Below are 12,798 nucleotides of genomic sequence, written 5' to 3' on the forward strand. Positions count from 1 at the left end.
GTATTTGTTTCGAACATGAACCTAATGAGAACATAACAACCTAAGAAATTGGAGCAGGATTAAACCACTTGGCCACTCGATGCTGCTTCGACATTCAATTAGAACATGGCTGATCTACAACTGTACATGGAATTGCGAAGACCACACCTCGAGTACTGCATACAGTTCTGGACTCCCTATATTAGGAAGGATATATTTGCATTGGTGTCTGTTCAGAAAAGCTTCACTACGTGGTGAAGAAAGATTGAATAGGTTGTGCCTCCTACTCATTCGAATTCAGAAGAATGAAAGGTATTCTTATCGAAACATATAGGTTAATGAAGGTGCTCGAAAAGATGAATACAGAGAGGATATTTGCAAACGTAGGGAAAGTGAAACTAGCGGACATAGTCGCAGAATAAGCGGCAGCACATTTAAAATAGAGAAGAGGGGGAATGTATTCTATCTAACAATATAAGGAAATAAGAACATAAGTAATAGGAGCAGGAGTAGGCCATTTGGTCCATAAACCTGTTCCACCGTTCAATAAAGTCGGGGCTGATCTGATCATGGATTCAGCTGCATTTATTTGCCCACTCCCCACAACCCTTTACCCCGCTAATCGCACAATATTCTCTATATCTCCGCCTGAAATGTATTCAAGCAGACTCCACAGCTCTCTGGGGAAGATATTTGCAAAAATTTACAACCTTGTGAGAGAAGCAATTCCTCCTCATCTCAGTTTTAAATAAGTGGCGATTTATTGTGAGACTATCTCCCCTAGTTTTCTTTTCCCCATATAAGCGGAAACATCCTCTCTGCATCCACCTTGTCGAGCTGCCTCATTATATTATATGTTTCAATAAGTTGACCTCTCATCCTTCTGAACTCCAATGTGTACAGGCGCAACCTACTCACCCAAATTGTACGCAGTACTCCAGGTGTCGCGTCACCAATACCATGTATACTTGTAGCAGGGCTTCTCTGCTTTTATATTCAATACCCATTCAATAAATGCCAAAATTCCATTTGCATTCCTGATTACCTGCTCTATCTGCATACTAAATTTTGTGCTCGTGCACACGGACACGCAGGACCTTCTTTACTGCAGCGTTTTGAAATTTTCCTCCATTTAAAACGAATTTGCTTTTATACATTTCTACCAAAGTGGATAACCTCACATTTTCCCAAATTATACTGTTCCTGCCAAATGTTTGCTCAGTCTCTTAGCCTGGCTATATCTCTTTGCAAATTATTTGTGTCCACCTCACAACTTGCTTTCCCACCCTTCTTTTTTTCATCAGGTAAATTGGCGACATTGCACTCGGTTCCTTCAGCCAAATCAATAATATAGATTGTAAGTTGTTGAGGTCGCAGCACCTATCACTGCGGCACCCCACGGGTTACTGTTTGAACACGGACAATGAACAATTTATCCCGACACCGCATTTTCTTTTAATTAACTAATCTTCCATCAATGTTAATATATTACCCCGAACCCAAGCCCACGGATTTATGTTGTGCAGCAACCGTTTATGTTGCATGTTATAGAATGCTTTCTAGGACGCTAAATTTACCACATCCAATGGTTACCTCTTATTCACCCTGCTCGTTACATCCTCAAAGAACTCCAGCAAATTTGTCAAACATGGATTCTCTTTGATAAAACCATGATTGTTTAAATTGTGCTTTTCGAAATGATCTGCTACTGCTTCCTTAATAATGGACTCCAGCATTTTCCCAACGGCAGTTGTTAGGAAAACTGATCTATAGTTTCCTGCTTTCTGTCTGCCTCCGTTTAAACACAGGGGCGTTACATTTTCGGGTTTCCAATACGCTGGGAGCTTCCCAGAATCCAGCAAAATTTGTCAGATTACAACCAATGCATTCACTATCAATTTAGCCATTTCTTTTAAGATCCAAGGATGCAAGCCGTCAGGTCCAGGAACTTGTCTGCCTTTATGCCCATTATTCAACCGAGTACTATTTCTTTCCTGATAGTGATCCATCCCTCCCTAAAGCCCATTGACTATCCGCAATTGTGATATGTTCGTGTCTTCTACCGTGAAGCCCGTAACAAAATATTTGTTCAACGTCTCTGCCATTGCCGGGCTCCCCATTATTAATTACCGAGTCTCGCCCTCTAACTGACCAATATTTACTTTTGCCATAGTTTTCCTTCTTTTGAACCGGAAGAAACTCTTGTTATCTGCCAGTTTACTTTCAGTTGGACAGGAGCATGGCAAAGGGAATTTATTCCGAAGAAGTTTGTGTAATGCGTTTGGAGAGGGCTAACAGGGGAAGGGAATGCACATTAAATTTAGAACATTTGGAAGTGTAGAGCAATAAAGGGAGCATTGAGCGCAGGTTAACACATGCCTGTAGGTAGCAGACAACACCAGCCCTGATCTTATACAATCAAGGTGCCAAATGGCCTACTCATGCTCATATTTCATATTTTCTCATGTTCTGACAATTTGTTTTAATGGCATCTGGAACACATGGGCCAAAACTAGAAAACTGTTTGTAGTTCTGCTCATTTCCTTACAGGGACGAGGTGATTTCCGTAGAGCTGGTCGAGAGCAGATTTACGAGGATGTTGCCTGGATAGGAGGATATTATCTATCAGGAATGATGACATGGGATGGATTCATTCTTTTCAGAATAGCAGATGCTGAGAAGTGAACTCATTGTGGTGTATACAATTATGTGGGTTTAGATAAAATGACAGTAACGACCTATTACCCTAAGGATATGGGTCAGCAACAAGGGGAAATAAATGGACTTAATCAGTTGGGTCTCAGAGTGGATTTTTTCACCCATAGAAAGGTGGAAGTGTGAAACCCACAGCCTGAAAAGGTGGTCGAGGCAGAAGACTGTACCCTATCTAAAAATGACCTGGATGTGCAAAAGAACTGTTTGAACGTACAGGGCTACGGACCCAGTTTTTGAAAGAAGGATTCGGCTGGAACCAACAAGGGGGCGGCCATCTTAGACTGGGTGTTGTGTAATGACAGCGGATAAGTTAGCAATCTCGTTGTGCGAGGCACCCTGCGGAAGAGTGACCATAATATGGTGGAATTCTACATTATTCAGAGACCATGGTCCAGAACGTAAAGAAGGTTAACTTTGAAGGTATCAGGCGCGAATTGGATAGGATATGTTGGCGAATGATACTTAAGGGGTTGTCAGTGGATGGGCAATGGCAGACATTTAGAGACTGCATGGATGAACTATAACAATTGTACATCCCTGTCTGGCATAAAAATAAAAAATAAGGGAATGTGATGCAACCGTGGCTATCAAGGGAAATCAAGGATAGTATTAAAGCCAAGGAAGTGGCGTACCAATTGGCCAGAAATAGCAGTGAACGGGGGACTGGGAGACATTTAGAATTCAGCAGAGGAGGACAAAGGGTTTGATTATGGCAGGGAAAATAGATACGAGAGGAAGCTTGCAGGGAACATTAAATCGGACTGAAAATGCTTCTCTATATATGTGAAGAGCAAAAGGTTCGTAAAGTCAAACGTAGGTCCCGTGAAGTCAGAATCAGGGGATGACTTAACGGGGAACAATGAAATGTCAGACCAATTGAACAAGTACATTGGTTCGGTATTCATGAAGGAGGACGCAAACAAACTTCCGGATATAAAAGGGGTCAGAGGGTCTAGTAAGAAGGAGGAACTGAGGGAGATCTTTATTAGTCGAGAAATTGTGTTGGGGAAATTGATGGGATTGAAGACCGATAAATCCGCAGCGCCTGATGGTCTGCATCCCAGAGTATTTAAGGAGGTGGCCTTGGAAATAGCGAATGCATTGACAGTCATATTCCAACATTCCATAGAATCTGGATCAGTTCCTCTGGATTGGACGGAATCCAATTTAACCCAACTTTTTAAAAAAAGGAGCGAGATAGAAAACAAGGAATTATACACCGGACAGCATGACATCGAAAGAGGGTAAAATGATGGAATCAATTATTAAGAATGTCATAGCAGCGCATTTAGAAAGACGTGACATGATAGGTCCAAGTCAGCATCGATTTGTGAAAGGAACATCTTCTGGAATTTTTTGAGGATGTTTCCAGTAGAGTGGACAAGGAAGAACCAGTTGATGTGGTGTATTTGGATTTTCAGAAGGCTTTCGCCAAGGTCCCAACAAGAGATAAATATGCAAAGTTAAAGCACATGGGATTGGGGGTACTGTGCTGACATGGATTGTGAACTGGTTGGCAGACAGGAAGCAAAGAGTAGGTGTTAATGGGGATTTTCAGAATGGCAGGCAGTGACGTTTGTGGTACCGCAAGGTTCTGTGCTGAGGCCCCAGCTGTTTACATTGAACAATAATGATTTAGACGAGGGGATTAAATGAAGTATCTCCAAATTTGCGGATGACACTAAGTTGGGTGGCAGAGTGAGCTGCGAGGAGGATGCTATGAGGCTTCAGAGTGACTTGGATAGGTTGGGTGAGTGGGCAGTTGCTTGGCAGATGAAGCATAATGTGGATATATGTCAGGTTATCCACTTTGGTGGTAAAAACAGAGAGACAGCCTATTATCTGAACGGTGACAGATTATGAAAAGGGGAGGTGAACTAAACCAGGGTGTCATGGTACATCAGTCATTGAGTGTTGGCATGCAGGTACAGCAGGCGGTTAAGAAAGAAAATGGATTATTGGCCTTCATAGCGAGGGGATTTGAGTATCGGGGCAGGGCGGCGTTACTACAGTTGTACAGGCGCTTGGTGAGGCCACACCTGGAGTATTGTGTACAATTTAGGCTCCTAACTTGAAGAAAGACATTCTTGCTATTGAGAGAGTGCAGCGAAGGTTCACCAGACTGATTCCCTGGACTGACATATCAAGAACGATTGGATGAACTGGGCTTTTATTCACTGGAGTTCAGAGGAATGAGAGGGGATCTCAGAGAAACGTTTTTAAATTCTGACGGGTTTAGACAGGTTAGATGCTGGAAGAATGTTCCCAATGTTGGAGAAGTCCAGAACCAGGGGTCACAGTCTAAGGATAAGGGGTAAACCATTTAGGACCGAGATGAGGAGAAACCTCTTCACCCAGAGAGTAGTGAACCTGTGGAATTATCTACCACACAAAGTTGCTGAGGCCAATTCACTAAATCTATTCAAAAAGGAGTTAGATGTAGTCCTTACTAATCGGGGGATCCAGGGGAATGGCGAGAAAGCAGGAATGGGCTACTGATGTTGCATGTTCAGCCATGAACTCATTGAATAGGCTCGCTGGGCTGTATGACCTACTCTTGCACCTATTATCTGTGTTTGTACTCCTGCAGCCACGTATTCTTCTCATTTATCCTACGATTCCTGCTCTGTCTTACACGTGACACTGTTAACAATTCTGAGATTAGTATTTTGAGGTACTACATTTTAACTTAGCTCCTTGCTCCCTAATTGTGTCTCATAGGACTTCATCACGTTTTTTACCAATATCCTTGGTAACTATATGTACCCCGACAAGTAGCTGTTCACCCTCACTTTTCAGAATGTCCTTCACCCGCTCCGAGAAATCCTCGACCTTTGCACCAGGGAGCCAACATACCATCTTTGAGTCTCGGCTGCGGTCTCCTTCCAATTGAATCCTCTATCGCTATCGCTCTCCCACTCTATTTCCTGCCCTCCTGTGCAGCAGAGCCAGACATGGTGCCTGGAACTTGGCTGCTGCTGCCTTCCCCTGAAGATTAATCCGCCTCAACCGTACCCAAAGCGGTGTATCTGTTTTGCAGGGGGATGAACGCAAATGACCACTGCAATACCTTTCGTGCACTGATCTTCCTGTCGGTCACCCGTTCCCTATCTGTTTTTTCCTGCTGTGCGACCAACTCGCTAAAAGTGCTATTCACGTCATTCTCTGCATCGTGGATGCTCCAGACTGAATCCACCGCAACTCTCGTGCTGCAATGCGGTCTGTTATGAACTGCAGACGGATGCACTTCCCGAGCATAAAACTTTTCCGAGCTCTCCTGCCATGACTTAACTCTTGGATTAACTTAATTGGGCAAAAACAATGTTAAAAGGTTACTTACTGATAAAGAAAGAAAAATAAGAACTCATTACCAATCACCAGTCAATCACTTACCCCTTTGGCTGTGACGTCACCTTTCAATTTCTTTCTACATCTTCTTTGCCTTCTCAGTGTAGCTGCACCAGATGGCCTCAGCGATGCGTTGAGCCTTTTTTTGCACCTCTCCGATGCACCTCGCGACCATCCCCGACTCCCCACGACCTCCCCAGCCTCAGCTACGTGTTGGGTCTTTTTGTGGACCTCTCCGACGCACCTCTGGAGCCTCTCTGACTCGCCACCAATTCCAGAGCCTCAGCGGGACGTGGGGCCTTTTTATAAGCCTCTCCGACTCACCTCTGGAGCGTCTCCGACTCACCACGAATTCCAAGCCTCAGCGACGCGTTGAGACTTTTTATAGGCCCCTCCGACGAAATTCCCGTGCCTCCACGTCTCACTACGAACTCCGGAGTATCAACGTCGTGCAGAACGTTTTTTAGGCTTCTCCGATCAGCTCTCCAATTTCTCCGACTCACCACGAACTCCCGAATCTCAGCGACGCATTGTGCTTTTTTATAGGACCCCCTGACGCACTTCCCGAGCCTCTCTGACCCACTACGACGTCCCGAGCCTCGGCGACGCGTTGGTTCTTTTTGTAAGCCTCTCCGACGCATCTACCGAGGCTCTCCTTCACAACACGAACTCCCGAGCCTCAGCTACGCGCTGCGCCATTCTATAGGCCTCTCCGACTCAACTTCCGAGCCTCAGCGATGCGTTGGTCCTATTACTAGGCCTCTCCAAATCACCGTGAGCTCCCGCAAATCAGCGACGCGTTGGGCCTTTTGATAGGGCTCTCCGACGCATCTCCCCAGCCTCTCCGACTCACCATGAACAACATACTTATCTGTTTCATAATGGAAACGGCTCACCCCTTCAAAAATAAACAAGTAAATACCAAAGCGCTGTCAAAGAACTGTCACCTGACCCTGAATCATTGTGGCTATTTGGAATCTAAATGCTCACATGGAACCACTAGTAAGTGGATAAAATGTGAGGGAAACACCAATTATCATTTCAACGTCGAATCATTGCCTAATCTTAGCGAGGATTGAACAAACTTGGCGTTACATTTGCCTGCACTATCATACACGTACTTCACGCTATCCCGTTGTGCCTCGAGAGCCACACTATGGTACTGTGAGGCATCAGTGCTCCCAAGTTACAGCTGCATTTTCCACCGATCTTATATACTAGTGTGCATAGAGTCATTCCGCTAAAAATACGCCATTAATTCCATCGTCTCTGTGCCACACTCAGAAAAATGTTTCAAATTATTCCCACGTCAGAGATTTTGCGCCAAGCCCTGCTTTATATTTCTGTGTTTCTGTTTATTATTTACAATGCAGGAAGGATATATTCACCTTGGAGTAAGTGCAGCGTAGGACTTTCTAAATCCAAGGCGAGATTACAAAATTAGAGTTATATTCGATTGAATTTAGAAGGATAAGGTGTGATTTGACCAATCAATTCAAGATATTAAGGGGAAATGTTAGTATAAGCAGAGATAAATTTTTCCCGCTGTCTGTGGAATCTCGGATTAGGGGATATAGTCTACAAATTAGAGCCAAAAGTGAACTTAGCCAACACGTCTGCTCAAAAAGGATGATTAAGTTTGGAACTCTCTTCTGCAAACTGATATTGATGATCGATGAACTGTTAATTTTAAATCTCACGTTGAAATATTTGTGTCAATGAATGGTAGGATATGGGCCAAAGGAAGCCAGATAAAGATCAGCCATTTTCTCATTGAGTGGCAGAACAGGCTCGATGTGCTCAATGGTCTACTCCTGTTCCTATGTACACATCCTCTCGTCTGTGCATTTGTACACATTTAGGGAGTAGGCAGATGTGAATGACTTCCAGGGAAAAATTCAGATCATATCTTCAAGTCTACCACTCACACATAATGATGCACAGACTCACGGATTCATTCATTCAGAATCAACCGAGATATAGAGAATCCGAGATAAACACAGCCAGACGGACCTGCAATACTCTCAATGATCAAAATGCTGTTATCAGAGATTTCAGGTACATGTCCTGCGGCTGCCTTTTTATACATTGGTCAAAAGCTTTCGCTATATGCACAGGATCCACTTTACATCCGACATTGCTAAATCAGTGTACTTCGTCCATCCGGATTCTATGGTAGCCACTGGCGTGAGCTGCTTTCCAGTGAAGTTTACTGACAAAAGATTATCCTACATTTTCACCATTGTCGAGTGGTACTTTCCTCAAAGAACGAAGCCAAACAGAATGAGGGTTATACCTTGAATTAACAATCAGGAATCTATGGCTCCCTGGCGAAATCTCCGTTTGAACCCGACAACCACAGCCTTGTGAGGTAGAGAGTTTATCTAAGAGAAGTCATGTTTCCATAAATGTGTTAGAGTTTTTGAGTTTACAACTAGTCGAATAAGTAAGGGGAACTAGTGAATTTGTGTAATAGAGTTTTCAGAAGGCATTCAATAAGCTGCCACTTAAGAGCGTATTAATGAATATAGTGCTCAATGGATTGGGGTTATTATACTAACGTACATTGAGGATTGGTTAACGGTGAGTACAAAAGAATTTTGGTTAGCTGTAAATTGTGGGGTTCCGCAATGTTCGGTGCTTGGGCCTCAACAATTCTTACAATATATCAATGATTTGATTCAGGGGACAAAGTGTAGTCTACTGAAGTTTGCCAATGATATAAAGTTAGGTGGGAATTTAAGTTGTGTGAACGATGCAAAGATGCTTCAAGGGAATATAGACAGGCTAAGTTAATGGGCAAGAACGTGGCAAATGGAACATTGTGAAGAGAAATGTCATGTTTTCCACTTTTGCCGAAACAATACAAAAGCAGAGATTTACTAAATGGTGAGAGAGTGGAAACTACTGGTCTCCAGAGGGACCTGGGTGTCTTTGTACACGAATCACGGAAAGATAAAACGCATGTCGAGCAAGCAATGACAAGGGCAAAAGGTATGTTCGCCTTTATTACAAGAGGACTTGAATGTAAGAGTGAAGAAGTCTTACTATAATTATACAGGGCACTGGTGAGTGCACAGCTGGAGAATTGTGTACAATTTTGGACTCCTTATCTAAGTCATGGCGTGAGTGTTCCTACAAGGAACGATTAAGTAGACTGGGGTTATATTCTCTCCAGTTTAGAATAACTAGATGTGATCTCATTTACTAATACACAATTCTTACTGGGTCAGATGTGGGCTGTTAATCCTGACTAGAACGAGGGATCACATTTCCTGAATTTAGGGTCATCTATTGACGACAGTGATGAGGAGAAATATCTAAACTTAGAAAGTTGTGAATATTTAGAATTCTCTATCGGCGAGTGATGATGAGGCTCTGTCATTGAGCACATTCAAGACGGAAATCAATAGATTTTTGAAATTAAGGGAATCAAGGGATATGGCAATAGTGCGGACAAATTAAATTGTGGCAGAGATTCAGTCATAATCTTGATCAATGCCGGAGCATGCCAGAGGATCCGAATGGCGTGCTCGTGTTCCTATGACTCATATTCTTATGTTCTTATGTTCCAGAATCTGGAATCCAGATGAACATTCCCATTCTATGAAAACGTGCTCAACGATTTTGCTCCTGGAAGTCATCGTTCTAATGTTAAGGAGAAGTGTCCTTTCTTCTTCATTCACCAAACATAGAAACATAGAAATATAGAAAATAGTTGCAGGAGTAGGCCATTCGGTCTTCGAGCCAGCAGCGCCATTCAATAAGATAATGGCTGATCTTTCCCTCAGTACTCCTTTCCTGCTTTCTCTCCATACCCCTTGGTCCCATTCGCCGTAAGAGCCATTTCTAACACGCGCATGCATATATCCAATGAACTGGCATCAACAACTCACTGTGGCAGAGAATTCTTCAGGTTAACAACTCTCTGAGTGAAGAAGTTTCTCCTCATCTCAGTCCTAAATGTCCTACATCTTATCCTTAGACTATGTCCACTGGTTCTGGACTGCCCCAACATCGGGAACATTCTTCCTGCATCTAACCTGTCCAATCCCGTCAGAGTTTTATATGTTTCTATGTGATCCACTCTCATCCTTCTTAACTCCAGCAAATACAGGCCCAGTCGATCCAATTTCTCCTCAGATGTCAGTCCTGCCATGCCGGGAATAATTCTGGTGAACCTTCGCTGCAATCCCTCAATAACAAGAACGTCCTTCCTCAGCTTAGGAGACCAGAACTGAACACAATGTCCCATGTGAGGCCTCACTAAGGTCCTGCACAACTGCATAAGATATCCCTGCTCCTATAATCAATTCTCCAAGCTAAGAAGGCCATTTTACTTCTTCACCGCCTGCTGTAACTTAATGCCGAATTTCAGTGACTGATGTACTATGACACCCAGGACTCGTTGCACCTTCCGTTTTCCTAATCTGCCGCACGCAGATAATATTCTGCCTTGGTGCTTTTGCAGCCAAAGTGGATAACCTCACATTTATCCAAATTATATTGCATCTGCCATGCGTTTGCCCACTCACCTAATCTGTCCAAGTCAACCTGCAGCCTTTTAGCGTCCTCCTCACAGCTCACTCCATCACCCAGCATAGTGTCATCTGCAAACTTGGAGATATTTCACTCAGTGGTTTCATCGAAATCATTAATGTATATTGTAAATAGCTGGGGTCCCAGCACTAAGCCCTGCTTCTCTGAAAAGGAACCGTTTGTCCCGACTTTTGCATCCTGTCTGCCAAACAGTTCTCTATGCGCGTCAGTACATTAGTCCCACTACCTTGTGCTCTAATTTTGCACAACAATTTCTGGTGTGGGACCATGTCAAAGCCTTTTGAAATTTCAAATATCTACATCCACTGGTCCTGCCTTGTCAACTCTACCAGTTACATCCTCAAAAAATTATAGAAGATTTGACAAGAATCAATTCCCTTTCATAAATTCATGCTGACTTGGAATTATCCTGTCACTGCTTTCGAAATGCGCTGCTATTTCAACTTTAATATTTGATTCCAACATTTCCCCATCACTGACGACAGGCTAACCGGTCTATAATTAACCTTTTTGTCTTTCCCTCCTTTCTTAAAAGGTGGTGTTACATTAGCTACCTCCAGTCCATAGCAACTGATCTAGATTCGATAGTTTGCTGGAAAATGATCACCATGCATCCACTGTTTTTAAAGCCAAAGCCTTAAGTACTCTGAGGTGCAGACTTTCAGGCACCGGGGAATTATCGACCTGCAATCCTACCAATTTCCCCAACACAATTTCTTCTCTGTTAAAGATTTCCTTCATTTCATTCTTCTCACTTGACACTCAGTCCCTAATATTTCCGGAAGGTTATTTGTGTCTTCCTTCGTGAAGACAGAGCCAAAGTATTTGTTTAACTGGTCCGCCATTTCTTTGTTCCCATTATAAATTCACCAGAATCTGACTGTAAGGGACCTACGTTTGTCTTCACCAATCCTTTTTCTCTTCACATGTCTATCGAAGCTTTTGCAGTCGGTTTTTATGTTCCCAACAAGCTTCCTCACATACTCGGTTCTCCCCCTCCTAATTAAATCTTTTGTACTCATTTGCTGAATTATAAAATCTCTCAGTCCTCGGATTTGCTGCTTTTTCTGGCCAATTTATATGGCTCTTCCTTGAATTTAATACTATAATGAATTTCCCTTGTTAGTTACGATTAATCAATCTTCCCCATTTTATTTTTACTGCAGACAGCGATGTACCATTGTTGAAGGTCACCCATGTGATCTTTAAATATTTGCCATTGTCTATCCACCGTCAACCCTTTCAACATGACTCGCCAGTCTATTGTGGCCAATTCAAGCCTCATACCAACTGGAAAGTTACTTATTCTTAAGTTCAGGTCGCTAGTCTCTGAATAAACTGCATCACTCTCCATCGTAATAATGAATTCTTCCCTATTATGGTCACTCTTCCCCAAGGGACCTCGCAGAGCAAGATTGCAAAGTTGTCCTTTCTCTTAGCCATGCAGTCCAGGATGGCCAGCCCTCTAGTTGGTTCCTTGAAATATTGGTCTCGAAAATCATCCCAAATACGCTCCAGAAGATCCTCCTCTGCCGCATTGCTACCAGTTTGGTTTGCCCAATCAACATACAAATTAAAGTCGCCCATGATAACGGCTGTACCTTTATTGCACGCATTCCTAATTACTTGTTTGATGCTATCCGCAACCTCACTGCTATTGTTTGTTGGTCTATACACAAGTCTTACTAGCGTTTTCCCTCCTTTGGTATTCGGCAGCTACAACCATACGGATTCCACATCATCAAAGTGAATGTTCCTCCTTGCTATTACTTTAATTTCCTCTATAACAAACAACGCCGCCGCCTCCGCCTCCTTTTCCTTTCTGTCTATCCTGGCTGACTGTTGAATGCATCTGGATGTTCCGTTCCCAGCCGTGATCACCCTGGAGCCATGTCTCCATGATGCCAATTACATCATATCCGTTAACAGCAATCTGCGCAGTTAATTCGACCACCTTATAACAAATACTCCTCCATTGAGGCACAGAGCCTTTAGGCGTGTCTTTTTAAAACAGTTTACCTCTTTAGAAACTTGCTGTAATGTGGCCTTTTTGATTATTGCCTTGGGTTTCTCTGCCTTCTACTTTTCTTTTTTTTCTTTTTATCTTTTGCTCCTGCCCCTATTCTACTTTCCTCTATCTCCCTGAATAGGTTCCCATTCCCCTGCCATATTAGTTTAAACGCTCCGCATCAGCAC

This window comes from Pristiophorus japonicus, unplaced genomic scaffold (genome assembly GCF_044704955.1).
Source record: "Pristiophorus japonicus isolate sPriJap1 unplaced genomic scaffold, sPriJap1.hap1 HAP1_SCAFFOLD_30, whole genome shotgun sequence".
NCBI lineage: Eukaryota > Metazoa > Chordata > Chondrichthyes > Pristiophoridae > Pristiophorus > Pristiophorus japonicus.